This window comes from Sarcophilus harrisii, chromosome 1, assembly GCF_902635505.1.
Source record: "Sarcophilus harrisii chromosome 1, mSarHar1.11, whole genome shotgun sequence".
Taxonomy (NCBI): domain Eukaryota; kingdom Metazoa; phylum Chordata; class Mammalia; order Dasyuromorphia; family Dasyuridae; genus Sarcophilus; species Sarcophilus harrisii.
This window is the reverse complement of record NC_045426.1, coordinates 5776599-5801942: the sequence shown is the minus strand read 5'-3', so window position 1 is coordinate 5801942 and position 25344 is coordinate 5776599.

Genomic DNA, 25344 nt, shown 5'->3' with positions numbered 1-25344 from the left:
TTTTTGGCTTATCTCATAAAAAGTAAGGGACAAAGGATAAATGAGATGACCTTTAGGTAATAGAAATCTATCATGCTTGATGTAAAAACAAACAAAAATATTAATTCATCAATATCACTTGTCTAGTTCCCCTCTGTATCATTTCTTGCTTGGTTCATAGCAATAACCTTGCAATGCATTTCCCTTTCTTCAGTCTTTGCATTTGTTAATCTGTGCTCAGCAACTTCACTACTAATTTTCCTAAATTTGACCAATCTTCAGAGCCTTCTTATAACCCTCATCTAGTCATCCAAGTCCTCTGCCTCAGAGGCAGAAAACTGCCTCAGTTTTCATGTCTTCCCACAAAATTTCCTATTTAACTTTCAAGCTTTATTTCCTATTAGTCCTCATGAATTCTAAATTCCAGTTCACCTGACTTACTACCTGATCCTCAACTTCAAAATGCCATCTCCCTTCACCTTTCCTTTTGCTTTAGCTATTATCCAAACTTGTATCCTCCTTCATTACCTCTGCCTTTCAAAATATGTGCCTTTGTTTTAGGCTCAACTCAGCAGCCCACAGTAAATTTTCCATTTATTAATGTTTCCCTCCCTTCAAACTAACTATTTAAACTGATTTCCTCCCTCTTTAGTTCTTTTTCCATATCCCACTTACCTTTTATACTATAAATCTTTTTTTTTTTCATCAACAGTATAAGAGGGAAGGGGAGAGGAGTAGGGGAGATATAGAAGGGAAGGAACTGAGGTGGGAAATGTATAAGGGACTCAAGAGAATCTAGAAAAAGATTGTAAGGGAAGAAACAAAGAAATGGGAGTAGTGTTGCTGGAGCTAAAAAAGACTCCTCACTCACCTACTCCTTCCCCCAATCCAGGATCATGAGCTCTAGAGGACAGGCCATTGCCAATTCAGGAGTAGTATAATTTAAGGACCAGACCAATTTAGCCTAGATGAATGTCATTAGTCCACTGAAGTCTCAAAATGACCTAGACAAGAAAACAAAACAATATAAAAACAACTAAAGCTCTCCAAAGAGCTGCTTCCGTGGCAAGTAAGATGCTGAGTCTAAACTCAAGATAAGTGGATCCAAGTCTCCTTTCCCACCCCAGAGTTCTTTTTACTGCACTAATCTTACTCTTAGAAAGAATACTCCAGAAACCACAGTATAAAAGTAAACAGCTGTCTGCAGAAATGAGGGAAATCTTCCAAAAGCCAGGAGAACAGATGAAAAGAGATTCAAGACATCATGAATTCTGACCCAATATAAACCCCAGGATAGGACTGTAGAAACAAGGACAATAGTCATAGCTTTAGAGGATTCATTTGTGTTCCAGAAGCCCACCGGTTGCATCACGATCCCTAATTCATACTCCTGTAGTATCAGACAGACCTTGTCCAGACATTGTTTTACCTGAAGAGTTCATCTTGGACAGATAAGAAAGAGATCATCTCAAGTCTCCTTTACTAGGCAAAGAACTTCACTTGCATTGGTGAGGATGGGATAATGAAAAGATGTCCAAAGGCAAGTGACAGAGACAAATCTATGCTTTTCTTATTCCTCCTATTGCCAAGGATATCTGCCCCAAAGTGATGAGAAAGAATTTCATCACAAATGTTAAAACGTTGAGAACAAAAGGTCAAAATTAGAAGATATTTTAAATTATTTAGTTCTACCCCCACTTCTAACTACTTTTTATGGTTTTTCTCTGCTCTTTCTCTTTAAAAGACTACATAATTATCTGGGGAGAGAAGGGATCCATTCAGGACATGGCCTCTGACATCCTTTTCAACATATAAGTCCTGTACTTCTATTAGTGAGCGGGTCTACATTCATGTCAATACTGTCATTCTTTGGAACCTGAGAAGAAGCTTACTTTACATTGGTTCAGCTCTCCCTTGTACTGGAAAAAACCTCACAGTTGCTCTTTATGTTCCACAATACAGCTTCCCTTCCTTGTTATTTTCTTATTCTTCCTCTTTTAACTCCCCACCATAGTTTAGGATTGCCTTTTGCTTTTTTAGATTCTAGGTGCAGATTTGTTGTTGTTCTCGTTTGTTTGTTTTTAACATTTCTTACATTTCTTCAAGGAAGACAATAGTCTTCAATAACCTGAATGATACAGAAGTATCTTTCCCATCCTTCTAGTAATTCTTATATATATATATATATATATATATATATATATATACATTGAAAATAACTAGATAGAGCTATAGATATATTCAAAAAGTTCTTTTATCTCATTAATTAGTTTCCCCCATGATGCAGAAGAAAAAACATACATATAAGCCCATTTTTGGTGATTCTTATACAATATTCTAGAAGTCTTTCATGACATCCCCGATATCAAAGAGCTGTCATTAGTGCACTTGAGTTGTTTCATCATGTGATTAATCCATGTTCTCTTTGCATCGTACAATACCCACCTTTCACTCATGTTCTTCACTAGAGTGCCAATCAAGCACGTGGCACTTTGTGATATATTCCCTTTTAATTCTTCCATATCTTACTACCATAAGGCCATGTCATTATAAAATTAATATTAGACATAGAATTTTGTTTTCAAGAGAAGCTTGGTATCATAAAACAATCCATGAAAAAGAAAAGGGGGATACACACTTATACTTTTGGTATGCATTTATATAGGCATCTGTATATGTGTATCTACACATTATATACATATATAAGTATATATGAAAAATAGGAGAAACAAACGCTGATATGTTTCATCCAAGTAAACTTATACCAAAGACCAAAAATGCGAGCCTAGGGCAGTCACTCCAAAGGAAAGCTATTGTCTCAACAACCAGCATAGAGCCAGACCCAGACCACATCTTGGCTTGGCCACAGTTCCAGATCATCAGAAAATTCCATCTTCGTGTCAGAGTTTTGAAAGAATCATTCCAGATCAAACCCTTTGGCAGTTTTAAATAACTTGAAAAGATTTCATAAGGCTTGGCTCCTGTCAGTGGCATCTGCTCTTCCAAAGACCTTTTTGTTGTAATAACTTTGCCCTGGATCATCCCATGTCCATTGGTAAACATCAGTGATCTATTTCTTTGTTTTCTTTCCATCTTCACATGGAGTCAAAGAGACAATTTTCTATGGGACATATGGGTCTTCTAGCATCATCCCTGCAAGTCTGTGGATAAATCATATGTAAAAAGCTGAATCACTGGCTGGTGGGGGGAGGAAATGGCCTTTTTTCAGGGGATCACAGAAGAGCAAATGATTTCAAACTTGGAGGGTTTTTTTTCCTTATAAGATTATATAAATTCAATAATGGTTTGAGGCAAGTGATGCAAAGATACACAAACAAAAATTCTTGATTATAAAGAATTTTAAGTAATTTTTTTCCTTCTCTGTTTTTTTAAGTTCAGAGTTTAAAAATTACCTGGAAAGAAACATATTTTATAGTTTATAGGTCTATAGTATAGATCAAGGCCAGTATAGACTTATTGAACTTTCAAGGTCAGATAACTGCTGATTGTTTATTTGTCCTTCTCATTCCTTCATTTCCTCTCTCTTGATTAATGAAAGTTTTCCAAATGACTGATCAGCAAGTTACCATATTTTTGAGCTGTTTTCCATGTATTCTCAATAGCATAAAAACTAAGATGGTACCTAATATTTTTTTCTTTAGCTCTTGATATATGATTAAACTGAGGGGGACTATTTAGTTTTTCAACAAGGAAATCTAAGAGATGAGAAAATTATGAGATGGGATGATGAGTAACCCATCTAAGAAACACAAAGAGTAAATAACTAGCAACTTAAATCAGAAAACATGTCCTGTGACACCAGTTCAGGGCTTTTTGCAAACGGTTTCAAAATTAAACTGAAATATGAATGTAGCTACCATAATGTTCTGTCCACTACCAGTTTGGGATCCTTTAGCCTAATGATCAAATTAAAAAATACAAACAAAGCCCAACCTTCTAGCTATAGATTTAGAATGCTATGAGATGGCTAATGACCACTTTCTTTCTGCCTTTTCATACTTCCAGGAACCAAGATTCACTGGTATGGATGCAGTCTTCAGGGACACAGTTCAGCAGTCCACTATACCTTGGTGAACAGGTCCATGATATATTGTAGCTGGCAATATCCATCCCTTCTTGGTCCACCTTTTTGTGAGCTTCCCCATAGTTACATAAGCTGGTCTTCACCTGAGACTCGTACAAGACCATCCCCGAGCTGGAATGTGAATCTGCCAGATTAGTAAAATATGACTAATGTTGCCGCCATTACAACCTTTGAACTCCCAAGGTCATTTCTGTGACATGGAAAGTGGGGGAAGCTGTGACATTAGAGTGGGGGAAGCTGATGGAATATCAAGGGAACATTGAGATGCTGTCTATGTGGAGACTTTTTCCTGAAAACCTTAGACAACCAAGTTCATTGGACAGTTTTCTCATGCACATCACATGGTAGTGGATATCTTGGTACAATCAATCAATGATTAAGCATGTATGAAGAAATATGATTATGCAAAGTACTGGAATACAAAGAGATACAAAAGACATCCCCTGCCCTCAAAGAGCTGACAATCTGATTGGGGAGACAACATACAAACAACTTTGTACAAATTAAATAAAGACAGAATAAATTGGAGATTATTACTGAGAGAAGGGACTACAAGTTTTAAAGAGGGGAGATCAGGAAAGAGGACATAAAATAAGACTGAAGTGTTGTAGACAAAACTAGTTCTGGAGGGAGGCCGTAAGGCACACATTGAGTTTCCATTCCTACAAATAGCATCAGTGCAATCCTGGGGTAGGCATTTAATTAACTGATGGATGATCTGCACTGGTAGAGGCAGTTTCTTTACTGGAAGTTCCCAATATCAATGAAATAACAAGATCAGTTATTTTAAGGCCATTTGGGAAGAAATAAAATTATTTGGTTTTGTGATTTCCGTGGTATGCTGAACTCCCAGTGAGGAAACTCTCTGCCATGGTTAGCACCTACCTTGTGAAAAGCAGTCCCAGAAAACTGCCAATGGAAATGATGAGGTTAAGGTTACCAATCTGTGTCCAAGGCAGGTCTTGAACCCAGCCAGGGTTTTTTACTTAGACAACACTGTGCCATTTTGCTTTTCAGAATTTAATTCAGAATGTAACTTTTGATCATTCCTTTTAAATTTTCCTAGTGATTTCCCCCTTATATGCATGGCATGGCATAAACAGTGCAAAAATTGCATTCATATCTCCCTGAAATAGTGGACTTATTCATATCATGATCAAGAGAATTTGACTAACTGTAAGATGTCAAGCCTCAGTGAACCCTATTAGAAAAAATGGGTGCGCATGTAGGCAGAGTATGGATAATAGGTACCACATTTACCTCAAGGCTATAAGCAATACAAATCTTAACCAGTCAATCAATTAATAGTTATTAAGCAACTATTATTTTCCAGCCATTGTGTTAAGCCCTTTGTCATTCTCCTAAGGGACAAATGGTCCAGTTGACTCTGGATCCATTTTTGACCCATACAAGCTTCTCTCTGGTTCTCAAAGTTGGAATACACCTAGCTTGTCCAAATGTGACTTACACTGGAATCCCCATGACCAACCACCAAGCAAGATAGCATCCTGCCTCTGCTTGAAATCCTCCCTCCACTTCCTGAGGGAGATTGGATCAAGAAAACCATAGACTGAACATAGGCCTCATAGTCTTGAGTCACCAGAAAGCCTTCCTCCCTCCTTTCTCTTGGAATCTGCCCCCTGCTCCCTTTAAACTTCAGCTCAGGCAACTTCCTGATCACCTCCCTTAGTGCTTATCTCCTCCCTCTCCAGCCATGATTTTGTGTCCTTTTTTAGTTGAGTTGACAAGTGCTTATCTATGTGTGTCAGGTTCCCCCAGTAGAATGCAAGGTTCTTAAGGTCAGGAACAATTTTCCTTTGTGTATTTTTTATATCCTGACATCTAGCAGAGCACCCAGTGTAAAAACAGAGTTGAATTGACTTGATGCATGCTGTTTCTGCTCTTCAAATTCAATTTCTGACTTGATTCATAGCTTGTGATTTTGTCTTCTGAATATACCTTGCTCTGCTCTAAGGATATCCTTTAGATATTGCCAATTGTCTAGTTTAAGCACCAGAACCCATGGATGCTATGGGTTATCTATCACTCGAGACCTTAAAGCTGTATGCTATGGTGTAAATACAATCTAATCAGGAGAAGCAGGGTTCATATAGATACTATCCTGCTTACTAATTGTGTGACCTTGGGGAAATGGGTAGTTCAGTTCCCCGGATATAAAAAGAGAGTTTAGACTAGATGATCTCCAAGGGTCCTTACAGCTCAAGAGCATTGAACCTGTGTCATCATAGTTCCTTAATTCATCAGCTCCTAATTCTGGCCACCACCCATGGACCAAGTCGGAGCACCAGACACTTGATAACCCTTTCAGCTCCTTCAAGGAAGACTGTAGCAAACAGGTTCAAAGTTTCTCATTCAATTATGAATTTCTGAAACATGTGGGTATATAATCAACCAGGAATCTCTAAGACATTTATACTTTTGGATAGTATCACATATTGGATTGCACCTGGTGACCCCTAAAGTGATGCCAGAATATCGTTAAGATCGATAGAGCTCAAAAATGGAAATAAAATTAGTCTTTAAAAAGATTTCAAAGAGTTCTGGCATCTCAGAAAGGATGGAGATTAAGTTGCCATTCAGCCAGGCCCTTCACCTCCAATCTACCAGGAGAACACAGACTACAAATTTGGTCTTGAGGGAGAAGAAAGAGGAAATGTGTTGGGTCACTTGGAAATCCAATCCCTTGCAGCTGACCCAAGAGAGGTGTTGATAGGTTCCAGATGGAACTTTGTCCAGTTCCCATTGGCCAGCAACACAGGGCTGTCCGGCAGGATTGTTTTGTATGTAGATTGGGGAACCATGGCAATAGCTCCGCTAGTGACCAAGAGCCTTTGCCCCAAAGCAAGAAGAAAATTCCAGCAGGATTCATGGATTCCATAGTTACCAATTTGGGGCCACCATGCCCCAATTACTGTAAGGCTTCCATCCCCTTCCGGCACACTCCTTCCATTCAAACTTATCTTCAACCTGTTGTTTTACATCTCCCACCTCTACATCTCTGGACGAGCCCTCCCTGCTCTGTGAATGTTGGGATTCCTTCCTTTCCTCTATTTCTAGAATTCTTAGCTTTTTTCAAGCCCAGGTAAAGCACCCTTCCTGGCATAAAACCTTTCTCTGTTCCCCTCTTTATCTGCACTATTTCCTGATTGAAATTGCTTTATATTTATATAAAATAATTTGGAATTTTCTTACTCATCTCCCCATGGTTCCCCAAGCAGCCGGTAAACCACTTGAAGATTGAAACTATTTCTTCTTTATCTTTGCTTTTTAGTGACTTTGCACAGGTCACTTATCCTCTGAGCCTCAGTGTGTTCATCTTTAAGTTGAGAGGGTTGGACTAGATGTCCTCTAAGATCCCTTTTATTTCTAAATCTGTGCCTAGCACTGTGTCTTGTATAGAGCAGGTGCTTATGAATGCTCCTTGAAATGCATTGAACTGAACTTCTTGGGGAGGTCTCTCCCCAATTATTTATTAATTGTCCTTGATGTCAGAGAGAGTAGCTAAAAATACCACAGAGTTACTAATGCCTTAGAGAACCACCAACATTTTGGTGGGGATATTTGAGAGCTATGGATGCTTCTGTCGGCTCCAAGGGTTAATCCTGACAAGCTCTGACCAGAGACAGGCTGTCGCAGGGTGAGGCTGTACTGTCAGCATACAGCTGGAATTTCCCAATCTGCTCTGGCTCCCAGGACAATCGCATCCAGCAAAATGGCGACAACCTTAGAGATACATCCAAGGCAATGGGGTGGTGGCAGCTGGAATCCAGTTTTCTCAGCAGGAACTCCCTCCTGATTACTTCCCAATCCCCACTCCAAAGCCCAATGATCTATGGATGAGACAATGGAAAGGATTTACTGGTTTGGAAAGCCTGATGTCTGGGATTTGGAAGGGAAGACAGAGAATGAGAGTGTAAGCCCTGTGAGCAACACGTGCGAATGAATAAGGTACAGACCCAGAGCCCCGAGTCTTCTCTTGCCAAAGTGAGGAGCGAGACTCTGGCTAGCCCTGGGGCTTTCCGGGGCAGATACTTTACATTTTGCATGAATGTATCTGTCTGTGTGTTTCCTCTGTTCCCTCTTGTGGGGACACAGATCTAATATTAACTTAGAAGGAAGCAGCTGAATATCCAACCCCAGTCCTTGGAGCCTTGGAGAGCTCCTACTGAACTGCCTCCAGCCCCCATCCCTACTTAGCTGGGCCGCCTGGCAGCATCCAACTTGGAAGTACTCACTCTCGGCATTGACTTCTGCTCAGGCCGAGTGACCATGGTCAGATCCCTTGTAACCTCCTCTGAGCCTGCAGTCGCCTTCCCCACCTTCTCTCCGGTTCCCAATGTTGAGCTTCGATGATGGGGCATTTGGATACATTTTAAGGCCACGTTTCCAGCAGGGACCCAAATGGGGAGAGGGGTTTGTGTCAAAACGCCACAAGAAAACCTTTTTCTTCTTTGATTTCTGGCAGAGCTCAGACATGGAAGTTGTGGAAGGCTTGGGAAGATGCCCATTCTTGACAGGTCTCCAAGTCAACTTGGCAGAATCTCTGCATTTGGAAAGTTCAGATGAGCTTTGTGTCCATAAACCTTTGGGTAGTCACAGAGGAACTAGTTTTGTTGTCAGAATTTTGTTAAGGGCTGACACCTCCGATCACCTGGGAGCCAGACTCCAGACTGCATTTGCTAAAGGGAAAAAATGCATACACAGATCTAACGAGAGTGGATGCCAAAGCCGAGGAATACAACAGAAAAAACAGACATCCCCTCATCCTTTGAGTGTCCCTGCACAATAAAATTGCTATCCCGAGCTCCATTCTGCAATGTACACCGAGCACCCATTGGGATTTTCCATAATTGCTAGAGCAACGAGGGGCAGCCTGACCTGGATAAGAAGCAGGCGTCCGAGATCCCAGGACCTGGATTCAGGTCCCACCTCTGAAACATCCTGGCCAGTTTTCCTGAATAAATCATTCGACCTCTTAATGTGTCTAGAAAACTTCAACATAAAATGCAGTCAAACAAGTGGTCCCTGTGGGTTTCCCCTCTCTACTAATTAAATCAGAGGCATGAACAAAATAAAAGACTAGTATAATATAGACCAAAGCCTATGATAGGGATTCATAACACTCCATGTGTCTGGGGGGAATGGGTGTCTGTGTGGGTCTGGGGATGGGTCTGTATGCCTGTGGGAGTGATCATGGAACCCTTGGACAGTGTTCTGATGAAGAATAATGCCTTTCATTGCATAAAATAAAACACTCAGAATATAAACAAAGCCAATTCTCTTGAAATATGGTTTGGGAATATTAAAAAAATAAACAAACCAACCAAATAATTTTCCAAGTTAAGAACCCCTGTTTAGGGGTGATAGGCTATTCATTGAGGCTACTTTTTCATTAGGCATGTTGGAAGTCCTAATTGGTTAACCCTAGTCACATCACTGAATTTTTTTGAATTTCTATTTTCTCACCAATAAAGTGGAAATAAATACATGTAGTCCCCACCTCACATGGTTGCTATGGACAATCAAAGGGGATCCTATATATCAACGGTAAAACACAAAGTATGATAGTGGATATTATTATCATTTTTGTTTAATGATGATGATTATGATTCTGGTTCTCTTTCTCCATTAAAAGTCTCCTCCATGGCTCCATTGGTCCCCACTGCTCAAGGCTTATGTCTACAGAACACAGACTGGGAAATCCTCACTCAAAAACTCTACTCCTTACTAGCATGTGACCCCGAGCCCTTTGGGCCTCTGTTCTTTAGCTGTACAATGAAGAGTCTGAACTTCAACTCTCCAATGCTGACCCAGTGAGGATAGCTGGTGACAGAGCGTGGACCAATCTCATTAAGGGCACATCACTCTGGCAACTAGATGATTCTTCAGCCACAGCAATTCTTGCTGGTTATTTATTAATTGGAACAGTGTTGTGATGCCTATCAATGGAAGGAATAATCCTAGATCCTTGAAACATTATAATTATTATTCAAATATTTGATTTATTTCACCCTCTCCTTGACAACCCAGAATCTAGGGGTTTACCTTTTTTCAAATCATTTCAAGTCTTCCTGGGTACATATGAAAAATCATATCCATGCCCAGTCCCCAAGTTGAACCTAATCATTAGAAGTTTCAAGCTTTTAAAAGGTACGTTAACCATATCTTCCACTTTCCCAGGCTGACGTTGTTCTGCCCTGAACAATCTGGTATGGGGTAATTTGGGACAATGAGAAAGAAAGGAAGGAAGGAAGGAAATCTGGCTTTTTAGATCCCCTTTTCTGTAACTTTTACAAGTCTCTGGTGTTCACCCTAGGCCTTCCCTCATCTCTTTGTGAGCTCCCACTTAGGTCTAAATGATCTCTAATACACACAGTTCCCTGAGAAAGCTCTTATAGAAACCACATTTCCAATCTATCTGTTCTGGATGTTACTGGGCTGGGAAGCCTGGCTTGGAACCAGGAATGTGCCGATGATTGCTGCCACATTTGCCTTAGTGAATTCTGGGTTTGGATTGTCACAGGTTTTTGGGGCTGCAGATTCTACAAGGAGTCCCTGCTAAGAAAATTCTGGGGAAGAGCCTCCTGGAACAGAACTCCTTCTGTGACCCATGACTTCACTCCCCCAAATCAGACCCAGCCTCAAGCCTTTGGGTTGACCCCTCCTCCCCAGATCCTTCTTGGCATTTGGGATCCATTTCAAACATATTCCCTAACTGATGCCTGGCACAGCAGGAGGGATTCCTTGGGCCCCAAAGCACAAGAGAAATGACACATGTAAGGAAGAGTTTGGAAATCAACCAATGAAGTCCCTCCATCTGCTCCATGATTCAGTTGTCCAGCAACATTTCCAAAGGTACATGTCTTCAAACACTTTTAAATGGATTTCAATTATAATTACACATGAGAAGTTATTTATTTACAAATTAAATCATTTTTCTCAGTCCTCATATTTTCTGGCCTCTGCATAGTTTGATTACCCAGATTTCTCCAAGATGTTCTCTTCATTGTTAGCTGTTCTCTGCATGTTCGCCTTTCACCTCACTCACAGCTCCTCCTGGGTCTCCTGTGCTACATCATCATTCAGATATATTCTCCATAAGCAGAGGTATACCCAACTGTAAGGCTAGTGCTTGGTTACCTCTACAGTAAAGGAAATACAAAATGGCAGGAACCTGGTGGGGAACAAAATGGCAGGAACCTCGTTGGGACCTAGGTACTTAGAGGGATTCAGGTTTCTAGTAGAGAACTGCTACACTGTATGCTATGTGAAGTGATTACCATAATGTTAGGGAGGTGAAGGGCCAGTCCATCTGCAACCCCCAAGTCAGAGTTACTCAAAGCCTTCTGAAGGGTCAATACCTGATAATTGTCTCTCTCCTCTACCATTGCCATGGGTCAGTGGAAGACCAAGATACCACTAAGGGTTTTCCACATCTAGTCAAACAACAAAGACCAGAAATAGATGGGGTCTTCATTATTTCTGAAACTCCCAAGTGATGTCACCCATGTGCCCAGTCAAGAAGTTGGAAGAGGATTTAATACTTCCTAGCTGTGTGACTCTGGGAAAGTCACTTAACTCCACTTGTCTCAGCAAAAAAGGAAAGGAGAGGAGAGGAGAGGAAAAGAGAGGAGAAGAGAGGAGAAAGAAGAGAGGAGAGGAAAGGAGAGGAGAAGAGAGGAGAGGAGAGGAGAGGAGAGGAGAAGAAAAGAGAGGAGAGGAGAGGAGAGAAGAGGAGAGGAGAGGATTTGAACATGGTTGATAATCCACATTTGATTTGGGCTTTGTGACATTTAAAAAGTTCTTTATGATTAGTCTCTTTATTAATAATGCTAGCATGTTGTCAACAAATGTGGTCAAATACCAAAGACCATCAGGGTGGCAAATTCACAACTTATAATAATGCCATTGTTAAAGTGGGTGTTCCTGAAAGTGACAATCAAGTTTAATTGGTTAACAATTAATGAGAAAATGAACATTATAATGAGATGTAGGCTCATTCTAATGGTGGTCTTGGAGGTATATGACTTGGATCACCCAAGTCTTGCTCAAAGAAAAGAGACATTCATTTCCCTATCACTGTCTGACAAAAGGAAGAATACATATTTTTCTAGACCTGCCTGACTAAACACAATGAACAGAAATCCACCCAGTCACCTAAACTTAAAATTTCTTTTACTGTCTTTGATTAGATCTTAGCCTGTATAAGTCTTTGCCTGAGATTTCCACACTAGTTGATTTCTGGATGAGGAAGTGGAAAAGGGGAAAACCTTTGTTCTAATTTAAAAGTTAGTTTTTAATAAAAAAATAATAATTTCTCTCAACTTCATGCAAAATATTCTAATTTAGCATAGTACCTAGAACATCAGAAGCCCCAGATAATTGTTTGAGAATTAATTGCTATATATCTACCTGAGTGTCCTATTCAACAACTGCCTATTAGACACCTTCATCTTGATGTCCTATTTTGATTAATGCCTATTTAAAACTCAACATGTCCCAAACTAAATTCATTATTTTCCCACTCCATTTCTTATTTTTATTGTGTGCACTTTGTCTCCCAGTTTCAAAACTGCAGAGCTATCTCCAACTCGGTCCTCTACAATAGCAAAAGAGTTTTCAATTCTAAAACCATAATAGCTCTCAAATCTCTTTCCTGCATGGAATATCTCTCCCTTGGTATAGGCCTCCAGAGCTTTTTGGCTGGACATTACAACAGTCTCCTAACAATGGTTTACTGCATCCTGTCCTTTTTCTTTCTATTCATCCACTGCAGAGTTGCCAAATTGATATTGCTGAGGTCCGAGCATGTGACTTTGTTTTTACTCCGTATTATTTTGAATTTAGTTAGCTACATTCGCAATGATTTCCCCCAGCAGAAGGGCAATTTCTTGAAGCCAAGGGATGTTTGTGGTTTTTTGTCTTTGTACTCTCCAGCTTCTAGAGCTGTGTTCTTCATAAATGTTTGTTGAATGATTGAATGAATGAATGCCTAAAGCAGATGTTCTTAACATATTTTGTGTATCATAGACCCCACTGATAGTTTGGCAAAAACTATCTTTAAATACAATAATAAAAATAAATTACAAAATAATTACAAAGGAAACCAATTATATAGAAATTAAGACTTTTTTTCCTCTCCAACTCCACGGATCCTTTGAAATTTATCCACAAACCCTTCCATAGACCCTAGATTAGGAACTGATGACCTGAGAGCAATGTGGGTTGATGGAAAGAGATGCAGCTTTAAAGGTGAAAGGCCTGAATTCTAGTCTTGTTTCTGTCGATTACTAGCTATGTGACAGTGGAATAGCCATGGAACTTATTTAATTGTCATTTTTCTCATTTCTAAATTGCAATAATACTATGCATCTCTCAGAGGGTGACTGGTAGGTACCAATGCCCAGAGAATGCTTTGAAAATTGAAAGTGCTGTGCAATCATTACTTGTCATAATTAGCGACTATTGAGAGTTTTACAGCTCATATTCATCTTTTGCCATATCTACACGTGATTGTTTCTCATTCTTGGTGGCTTTGTGACCAGCTCCTGAACGGAAACAAGGGCATGCTACTCCATAATTTAAAATCCTTTTCTGTTTTTGTGGGCTTACAACTGTAACACCCCCCCCCCCAGGATCTCTGGCAGCCCTCATGATCTCAGTTAATTACATTAGTCCGTCCTGTCTTCTTATGGCCATAACATATGCTTCAAATAGCATCCACTCACAAGTCATGCCTTTCAGAAAAGAGGGCTCATTGTACATGGCTAAATGATGTACATATGGGAGCACCCAGACAGACACATGTGAACATGTCTGCAAGGGAAAGAGTAACCCATATTGCCAAGGAAAGTTACAGATACCCAGCTGAAGCCAGGCTGAGCTAATTTACATAATGAATATGTTTGACTCAAAACCACACATTTGTGCTGCCTTTTCCCTTTGTAAGGAGAGGCAGTATGGTGTCATAAAAAGAGGGAGGAGTCCTGGGTTTGAATCCTGGTTCACTTACTAGCTGTGTGACCCTGTACAGGGTCTTCTGTCAGAGATTAAGTTTCCTTATTTACAATGTGGGCATAAATGTATTTTCATTAGTGTCCCACAGGGTTATTGTGACCTATGTATTTCATAACTGTGAATTGCATTGATTAATATTTGTTTTTACCCAATAGTGAGATCATGCTTTTTGCTTTTGACCTTTTATATTTCCTTGCACCACAGCTTTGCATTTTGTGATCTGCAACCACTCTGCTCCCACTGACAGCTGTCAGAAAATCCTATCATATTTTCTTTAAAGCAAAAAAGACCCCAAACTAGGAAAGGGCCCCCTCACCTGTAATGGGGACTCTTGTGAGAATGTTTGGAAGGTTGGTAAATCACCTGTCTCAACCCAATCCAGTCCCTCAGGCAGGGGGATGCTTCTAGAGGGTGATGGGAAGATAATGCAGAGCTATGTTGTGTGAGGTCCAGTTAAAGGTCCTGTATCAAGAGGATTTGTTGGAAGAAAATACCCTAAAACTTTATTTAAGTACTAAACAGAGATTTTGAGTGAATATAAGAGAAAATTTACCAACAGAGCTGCCAGCATGAAGAGGATGCTCCCTCTCACTGGAGGTCTTCAGGTAGGCTCAGAATGAGCAATCATCCACAATTCCTATTTGGTCCAGATGGGATGAGATGACTTAAGAGATTTCTCCTCTCCCTGGCATTCTACAATCCCATAGTCCACTTAAATGTCCAAAACAAGGACACCTTCATTCATGTTGCCCATGATGAAGAGTTAAAAATGTCCGCTTCGAGAGAATATCTTCTTACAGGGAAAAAAAAAGGAAGGAAACATGATAGAAAGCAGTTGTCCCATCGGAAATCATGATTTTCTATACAGTGAAAGTCTGCAGAGATCTTCAGTTGAAAAAGTCCATGAAATGTTCCCCCTGACTAAATTTAATCCCTGCCTTGCTTTACCATGACTTAAGCTTTCATATTTCATTGTGTGGAAGCAGTTTGTGGCAGGCTAATGGTCTAAATGCCACGGATCCTTTTATAAATATTTATTGCTGACTAGTATGCTCATATCTAGGCCCTGGTGTGAGCTCACACCTCCCTCTTTTCCCCAGCAGAAAATAGCCCATCCACTACTCATGTTTAGAGAAACAGGGCTTACAGACTGAACTTAACTTTGTATTTATTTATTTTTTTTATTTTTTAAATCTCCATCTTCTCAAATCAATCATCTTTGTTTTGTTCCATTCCCCTGAGCTCCCAGCCAAAAGTCATAAACCAACGGCTGCCTGTCTCAACTTCTGATTCATCTGTGAGCAAAGCAGAGCAGGCCAAATCAGTCGAGTTGTTTAAAACCAGCCCAAATGAGCTTTGAGAGGCTCAACATCGGGGAGGTCCTTGGGAAACTGATCTCAAGGACCATCCACCAAAAGCTTACCAAAGCCAACCAAAGCACAGGGCGTGGGTTGAGTAGCCAATCACCAAGGGAGACTCATTCTCTTTCTGTACAATCTTTCATCTGTTACTATAAAGATAAAATGAACCAGTCTCTGTCCTTACAGAGTTTATGTGCTCCTAAAGGATTCTTACCACCACTGGTAATACTGGAAATTTGCATTTAGGTTTCTATTTTTCATTTTCCTTTCTGCCAGACATGATCCAATGTGGTGTTTACAAAATGAAAGGAGGCTTATGTGACGTTTTGTGTGTGATTTTTATATGATTTTTTTAGGTAGATGTTTGTATGTTAGGCAAAGGTCCCTCATTTGGGTGAATGAGGTCAGTCCCAATGGTCTTGTGATGGAGAGAGCCATCCACATCCTTCTGTAGGGTACTGTACTGTACCTAGGGCTGTAGGGACTGTGGGGACTGAGCATGGATCACAACATAGTATTTTCACCTTCTTTGTTGTTGTTTGCCTGCATTTTGTTTTCTTTCTCATTTCTTTTCCTTTTTGATCTGATTTTTCTTGCGCAGCATGATAATTATGGAAATATGTTTAGAAGAACTGCACATGTTTAACATATATCAGATTACTTTCCATCTAGGGGAGGGGATGGAGAAAGGGAAAAAAAATTGGAGCATAAGGTTTTGCAAGGGTGAATGTTGAAAACTATCTATGTATATGTTTTGAAAATAAAAAGCTTTTAAAAAAAGAGTAGATGAGAAATGAGAAGATATTTGGGAGTTCTAGAAGGACTGAGGAAGTGTGGTCTGTGATGAAGTGGAGTCCCCAGGTTAATGAAATCTTACAGAATGATAAGCTTATCCCCAGTAGGAGCTTTCTGATTCCTGCAAGAGAAGTTAGTACCAAAGTAGTGAAACTAGATGAGAAAGGAGAAGTGGGACAGCTCGTGAAAGGAGGACAGCCAAGTTAGTTGATATCAGGAGGAAAAACTAAACAAATTTCCTAGCAACGAGAGCTGTTCCACAAGAGAATAGCTGCCTTGGGAAGAAATACAGATTCATTAAGAATGGAAGTTTCTTAAGGCAGAGGCTGGACTGCAATATATTGGGAAGGAAGGTGGGATACAGGGAAGCTTCTCCTTCAGATGGTGGTTAGATTACATGAACGCTGAATCTCTTTCAATTCTGAAATCAGGTGATTTCCTAAATGTTGATATTTGGGGGAAAGCCATAGATATCCAAAGAATTATTATATTATTATTTCTTGACTTTGTTTTTAAAATAAAGAAATCTATCACTTTCAGGTAATATATCTCAGCACCATTTGGGGTGATTATGTGCATTTCACAAACTCTTCCTTCCTGGGTTTCCATGCTGTTTGACTTCTGATTCCCAGAATCCAGATTAGTCTGTGGTCACCATCTGTTGCAGGAGAGGTGATCTCCTAGCCCTGCCACCCAGGGATGAGATTTCAGAGGATTCTCTTCACTGTGGTAGGTCAAGATTCTGTTTAGCCACACAGCTAGCTCTTCACTGCAGTATCCATTTCAAAATCCTTCTTTCTTGCTACTGTGACACATGAAACATCTGGCTCCAAGGCAAAAGCCCCAGGCAAGCATTGCTCACTCCCTTCTCTTTGGAAGGAGACTTCCACACAGAAAACTCCTAATTCAGGCAAGAGAGAAGGGTCTCCCTGGTCCCAGAGAATATTGGTTAAAGTGCTAAACTGACTGCCATGATGGAAGTGTCAAAAGACATTTCCAGTTGTTGTGGCCGAATCCGTTCTGCAATGTTGAGGCTCAGAGTTTTGTTCAGCTAGCAGCTTAAAAACAATACTAGAAAGAAAGCATATATTATAGAATGCCATTATACTTGTCAAAGAATTCCCAATAGGGCATAGAAGCCTGTCGGCACTGGTCCATTCAGCCAAATGCTCTGTTGCTCATGGTCACCACAAAGGATTTTGAAAGAAGGACAATTCTACTGTTTACTAAGTTCTATCTAATTTGTGCACGATTAAAATTTGTCCCTGCCACTTCTAACATCAGATCAGTCTCACCAGATTTTAACATAGTATATAAGAACCAAGAGAGAATCTTCTTCCTTTCTTTTGTCTCGTTCCCTTCTGCAAAGGTAAAATCCTAGAGCCGCCATCGTAGAAATCTCAGCCCAAAGAAACTCAATTGCATCCAGACAATCTGCACTGGTATCATGAGTTTTCTGGATTTGAAAGTGAACCATACCATCCAGAAGAAAGAGAAATACTGGGTAAGAAATAGGGCTCATCTTGAGGAAAGAATGTTAACCTACCCAGCCCTGTCATTAATAGTAATAATCGAGGCCATTTTCATAGCACTTGAAGATTCCCAAAGCACATTAACCTTGGGACATAAACTCTACGATTGCCCATATTCACGTGGAGTATTGGGCTTGGATAAGTAGTAGCTTCTTATTCATAACTTAACAAAGGTCAGAGGCAGAGCAGGAATCCAGAACTTACTGACTCACTTTCTGGATGATGGCCCTCCTTCAACATACTTCAAGACTTCCTTTGTTATTGTCCTGAATAAATCTCTTTTTGCAATATTGACTGGAAGTCTGAGTATCCTTGTTGGAGTGAACTCCAAGATCTGCAGGTGAAGGAAAATTAGTTCAAAGTTGGCTTCTGACTGGGCATCCCCTCTAAAAAAAATAGATTCTGACTAAAGGACAGACTAAGATATCATGAAAAACACTTTGAAAATCTTAAAACATTTTGTATAAGTTATTAACTATTAATAATATTATTCATATTATTGTTTACAAATCATTGAGAACTCCATAATAGAAACGGGGTGCCTATCCACTCAAATGCTTCACTGAATCATGGAACACAATCATTTTTATAAATTTAGAACCTAAGGGGACCTCCAAGATCATCTATTCTAACACTCTCATTATCCACAGAAGGAAATTAAATCCTGGGGAGGATGGTTCAAAAATCACAAAGATAAACCATTTGAATAAAGAGTTAAACCCAGCCCACAAACTCCAAATCTCTAGCTTCTACCACTGTACCACATTGCCTTTGACCCAGAATCCTGCTGTCTCTCTTGACAGATTATAGCTCCGCAGTACTTGAAAACAGCTTGCTTGTCTCCCTCCCCTCGCCCTCGAATCTACTTTTCTCCAAGCTAAACATGACAAGTTCTTTGAGCTGATCCGGGTAGGGGATAGTTTTACTTTTGCTGCCCACCCTACTGATCTTCCTTTTGGTTTCCTCCTCATCTCTCTCTCCCCTCACAAGGCTGACATCACGTGCCATATGGAATCAGATTCCTATAGATCCAGCCTTCATTCCTTTATTCAAAAGCAATCACGAAGTGACTACTATGCGCCAGATACTGGGACCTCACAGGCCATCAAACCACAAATCATGCTAACAAACCATCTCCTCTCACTCGCTCTTTTCTTTTTAATAGGAAAACCAGACTAGTAGGGGAGAAGAATGGTCTAGACAAAGAGATTCATGGATTTAGAGGTGGGGTGCATTTTGGAAATCACTATGCAGATGAGGAAATACAAACCCTGAGTCATTAGGCATCTTGCCCAGTGTGACACTAGAATTATTTGGCAAAGCAAAGATTTGAACCCCTGTCCTCTGGCTTGAAATTCAGGAGCTTTTCCCCTGGAAGCCCACACAGTTTCCCTGATCAGAGGCAGATATTTTACAACCTTTTGAATCATCTTTGTGAAACTAATGGGGAGAGATTAGCTGAGTAGTGGCAAAATGATTCAGCAACGAATCGACATCAACCTTTCTTTTCAAGGAAGGTCTTTAGTGGTCTATTCTAGGAGTCTGTCCTCAGCTGTGATATTTGGATATTTTAATGAATGATTGGAGCAGAAGTAAAAAGTATTTATCAGTAAGTGGATTTAAAGTGTGATAACAACTCTATATGTAAAAGAGAAGGAAAGGAAGGAGAGGGAGGGAGAGGGAGATAGATATGAAAAAAGACAGAGTTTATGAAGTGCTTTCTATGGGCCAGTAACAGTTCTAAGAACCACACAAGCATGAAAGTTTGGTCCCTACATACAAAACAAAACATATAAGGGTACTGGAAAGATGGTAGGAGGAAGGCTACCTCTGTGTGGGTAGCCTCACAGAGACACTATGGTAGGTGAGAAAGAAGAGAGTTCTGGAGAGAACTAAGGCAAGATCAACCTGAAGAATGGATGGACTCATTATTGGAATGGCAATCTAAGGGAAAGAGTCTCTAATGAGGAGAGGAGGATCCAGGAAGTGGAGATTTCTCAGAATGGTCATATGACAAAATGAAGTCATTCTAAGTCCCAAATATCTCAAGAAGCTAAAAACTTCTTATTAAACATATTAATATATTTATTTTATTATATATTAAGTGAATATTATTAAATATATTATTATATTAAATATATTAAAGTGAAATTATATATTTATATATATAATGCCAAACTTTGCAGTTGATTTTTAAAAATCAGCAACACTTAGTACAACATGGAAGAGCTACAGAGAAATAAGAGTTCGTGGGAAATTCTCAGAGGGTTTTGAGGGGACTTCAAGGTTAGGGGGAGTCAACAATTTGATGTCCTGGCTAAAAAGATGCAGTCAGGCTTAGTTAACATTCAAAGGAGTCCAGAATCCCATGGACAGTTATATTGTTCCCCATTATGTCTGAGCCCATCATTAGAACATTATCCTTATATGGATCACCCACAAATTGAATTCTCTCTCCTAACTCATCGTATTGCTACCTCCCCCTTCCTCTCTTTAATCCATCTTTTCAAGCTGCCAAAGTAACCTTCCATGTCACTCCCATAGAAAGATAAAGTCTTTGTCATAGTAGTTTTGAACTTCAGACCCAAATCATCTTCAGATGATTTTCCAGTTCCCCAAGTATCCCTTATAGCCTTAGAAAAAGCTGGTCATTTGAATCTAGCCCCTTCCTATCTTTTCTACTTTCTGAACTTTCCTCTTAGCACAATGCCTGGCACAGAGTAGGAGCCTAATGTATGCTTCTTTACTGACTATTCTTCTCTACTCTTTGCGATCCAGCTATAATTTAAACACTCCATTTTCCAACTCTGTCTTACTGGCGGTTATCTCCCCTGTCTGGAAGGCTTCTACTTCCTAGGAGCCTGTTAGCTTTCCTAGGAGCCTTAGATCATCTTTTGGCAAAAGACCTTTCCTAGTCCACCTATTGTCGGAATCTTTCCTTCTGATATTATCTGCCGTTCACTCTATATGTTTCTTGTACATACCCAGCTATCAAAATGTGGCCAGAGCTATTACGATAGAAGCTTCTTGAGGGAAGAGAATTATTTTGAATATCCCACACTCACCACAAGGACCAGCATATTACATAAATAATGCCCATTGCATGTTGTCCAACCAACTAATAAAGCATGAGACTATATGTATCAGAGAACATAGGCTCACAGATCTGGAGGTGAATGGGACATTAGAAGGGACATCCTTCCATGTCATCGATGAAGAAACAGGAAATGAGAGAATCAACTTGCCTTGGGCCACACAGTAAGTCCAGGATTTGAGCTCTTCAAGTCCACTGGGATGATGATGAAGAAGATGATGGTGCTGATGATGATGGTGATGGTGAAGAAGATGATGCAGAAGGAATGACGGTGATGATATTCCAACAAATGCATGTTTTAGCTGAGTAAAGGAACTGAACATGGAAAGCAAACATTTAATGAACGTCTTGCTTCTCCGGTTCCCTAGTTCTACTTAGGAAGGTTTGACTGCTTTCATCAAAGATCTCGGTAAGTTCTAGCACAATAACTACTTTGAAGCAGGCACTGTTGTCACCACCTGCCTAGGGGCCCACCTGCCATCCCATGGTCATATTAAATAAGGACCCGGCTTTCCTTCCTGCCCACATGACGGAGGCTGGGCAACCACCAAGAAGCCAGTATGGGAAAAAAAACAAAACATTCTGGTTTTGCCTAAGGTCTGTGAGCAAGCCCATCTTTCCCACTTGTACTGTCAGAGAACATAAAACTAACTCCTCATGTACTCCATTCCTTCCCTGAATAATTCCTAAAAGTCACAAAGAGAATGCAGAAACTCCCACAATTGCTCTGCATTTTATTAAAAAATAAGATCACATCAAATGAGTACTGTTCTACTGGGAAACTCTGTGATTTAGTAGGTAGAGCATTATGGAGTTACTACCAGGAAGTCACTTTACCTTTCTGAGACCATTTACTTACTTTTAAAAATGGAAATGATATCTCAATTGCCTTCCGACTTAAATGAATTGATAATTATAAAGGATATATGAAAAGTTATCTGTCATTGTTATGATTCCAGGTAGGATTGAATAAATCCTTCTTATCCTTGGCCTGTGGATAAACTATCCGACCATCAGTTATCGGACTTCCATTAGTCCTTTCTTTCTACCCAGTATTTGTCTTCCAAGCCTGTGAGCATTATATTAGATGAAGGATTAAAATGGCTGGATGCAACGCCTTCATTTTACAGAGAAGGAAGCTGAGGTTCTTTGTGACACAAGGTTATTTGTCCAAGTCATACAAGTGTTAAGTGACAGACTCTTGAGCCTAGAGCTCCTGACTCCATATTTGTTAAGGTGCCACTAATTTTGCAGTCTTCCGCCACGGTCCCCATCCATAACAGGAAAACTGCTGGTAGAAGCCATCTTTTCAAAGGCAAAGAGAAAGGAATCAGAGTTGGCAAGATCTATGAAAACTACTGGACTAGATTCTGACCCAAATCTCTTTATTTCCTTCTATAGATTTCACTTTTTAAAATGACTGAATGAATGAATGAAAAAGCATTCATTAAGTGCCTCCTTATTCCAGGAATGGTTTAAGGGGTTGTGGATGCAAATACTAAAGTGAGACAGTTCCTACCCTTCAGTGAGCTCATAATCCACATATTCTAAATGTCTGGGGGAACAGTAGCCAGAAAAGGGCTTTTTTGTATGAGGAGCCACAGAGAAGGGAAGGGGAACACTAGCCCAGTCAATCAGTACTCTTTTCTCAGATTGACTTGAATATCATTTCCTGAGGAAGAAGACAAAGCAAAGGGAAAATGGAGAAGTTGTCATGCTTGGGCATAGGGGTCCAAATAGTCTAGGAGGAAGGTTTGGGTTGGTGGCTTTGGTGGGACATTTCAAGCCCAAGGAAGATTTTTAAAACTTAATGGATTACGATTTTTTTTGTACAGCAAAATAACTGTATGGAGATGTATACTTATATTGTATTTAATTTATACTTTAACATATTTAACATGTATTGGTCAACCTGCCATCAGAGGGAGGGGGTGGGGGGAAGGAGAGGAAAAATTGGAACAGGAGGTTTGGCAGTTGTCAATGCTGTAAAATTACCCATGCATATATCTTGTAAATAAAAAGCTATAAAAAACAAACTCAATGGATTACCTATTCCAGGGACAGAGCCAGGTCCTTGGAGAAGTTCTGGGGTGTGGAGTTGGTGAGAAGAGTGTGGGCCACAGATCAGATGTAGAAACAAGTGAGAGAACTAGGACCATTTGTACAATAGCATCCTCCTCTACAGAGGACCAGAGGCAGTAATCCAGCCAGGCTTCTGGTGTGGAAGCTATGCTTCTTCCCCATGACCAGTGGATATTCTAATATATATAGATGTTTGTGTATAAATATAAATATATATACATATATGTGTGTGTGTGTGTGTGTGTATATGGGGGGGTATTCAACAGTGGAGACAAGAATGGACTTATTTTTTCATCACAGACTTATACTGAACTTCTTATAGTAGAAAAACCTTATCTCAAGGAGCTGAGAGGAGCAATTTCTGGCTTCTTGGGGATGAGGTGGAGCTGGAACCTCTTCTGTCTTATTGTTATACCTCATATTCTTAATTTCTGATTCAGCCATTTGTAGAAAAGATCGATGGCAGAATGTTCAAATAAATATCTTTTGTTTAATAATCATGTAATTCGCTTGTGTTGTTTCCATTGGTGTTGAAAAAGGGCAAAATGAAGAAAATGAATAAAACAAAACCATAACTAGCCTATTTCCCAAATCACTGGAGCAAACATAGTCCCTACTGGTTCTACCTGGCTGGCTCTTTAGAGCATTTGTTCCAAAGGGGATTTGTTGTGTGCTCTCTTGTCTGCCCCTCCATCCAGCTATCTGACTGAACATCTGTCTCCCTCCCATTTTTCATTTAATTTCCTCTGATTTTTATTCATTCTCTTGTTTCTTTCCTTTGATTTCATTTTTCTCTTTCTTCCAATCCTTTTTTCTTAATTCTTAATTCTCATTATGTTCTCCATTTTTCATCCTATCATTCTTTCTCATTCATTCATTCATTCATTCTCTCTTTCCTACTCCCCCTTTCTCTCTTATCAAGAAGTGAGTTATTATCCAGGGTGATAATGCATCTGATTATATGTGCCCCAATACCCGCAGGAAACCAATCATAACAGTTAAGATAGAAATACGAATAAACGATAAAGGCCAAACAGGTCTTTTTTTATTTAACATAAGGCAAAGAAGCTATCAGGAGCTGATGAATATTGTCCCCTAACTGTACAAAGTAGAGATCGCATGTCTTCCAAATATCCGAACATCAGATGGAATGCCATGAAAATAAATAACTTCTACAATAAACAGATGAAAACATATCAAACTGTTATCTCTTTAAACATATTGTAAATAAAAAAAATTACCAGTCCTTCTATACAATAAATATTCAGAAACCATTGACATAGTTGAAATGCACTCATATAAATTAACAACTTAATTAGTTAAAGCACTGCTAGGGGGACGCGCAGGCCCCCGAACCAAACAAATAGACAAAATAAAACAACAGCAACCACAGAGCACAAGCATGTTTAAACCAAACAGGCTTTAGGATATCTTGGCTTTCGGATGATGTTTCTTTTTTAAAGAAAAAATAGTTAAACCATTGTCAATATCTTGTTTTCCAAGCATTTAAATAGAAGGGGGAAATGAGGGAGGGGATGAATCCAGAAAAAAAAAAAACAACCAAAAACAAAAACACAATATTCACTTGAAATCTAAAAGAGCGAGCAAATGAGCAAATATAGCCCAAGCGGTGTTTGTCTCTGCCCATGGAGATGGGGACTTCTAACCATTCATTTTCTTTGACCTACACAACAGCTCCTCCAAGATACAGGGTTTAATTTAAACCCATACAACTCCCTCCCCCGGCCCTCCTGCCCACATCTTCAAGTTTTCATTCTATGTGTAGGTTTTGGGGGTGACTCATTTTTTTGACATCAAAGAGGAAGGATGCCAGGGAGCCCACAGGGAGGGAGGCGTTTACAGGGAGATGGATGATTGGAATCCAAGTTCAGTACAAATTGGAACCTCAGAGGGGGTGGAGACTCCAGCTCATACCTTGCTTAGGATCATAGATCTAAATCGAGAAGAACCCTCAGAGGCTGGCGAATGTAACCTCGTTTTACAGATGAGTAAACTGAGGCCCAGTGGAATAATAAAGGGACTTGCTCAGAGTCACACAGGTAGCAATAGGACAGTTAACCTCTGAACCCAAGCATTTTGACACAAGATTTAGTTCCTTTTCCATTGCACCAAAAGAGGACAAACTCCTTTTCACTCTCAGTAGAGCCCAGGGGAACCTCTAGGGAAGAGAGTATGGGATTCAATCCTCAGGGTATGCCCATACAGTTACTCTTTATAAGCAAGTAAAGCGATCTCAAGTCAGTGTCTGAAAAAGGCTTGGCTAGACTTTTAAGGGGGCACTGTCAAAACAGGCACAGATAACTACCATATCCCCTAGCAATATCTCCCCGTTTTCTT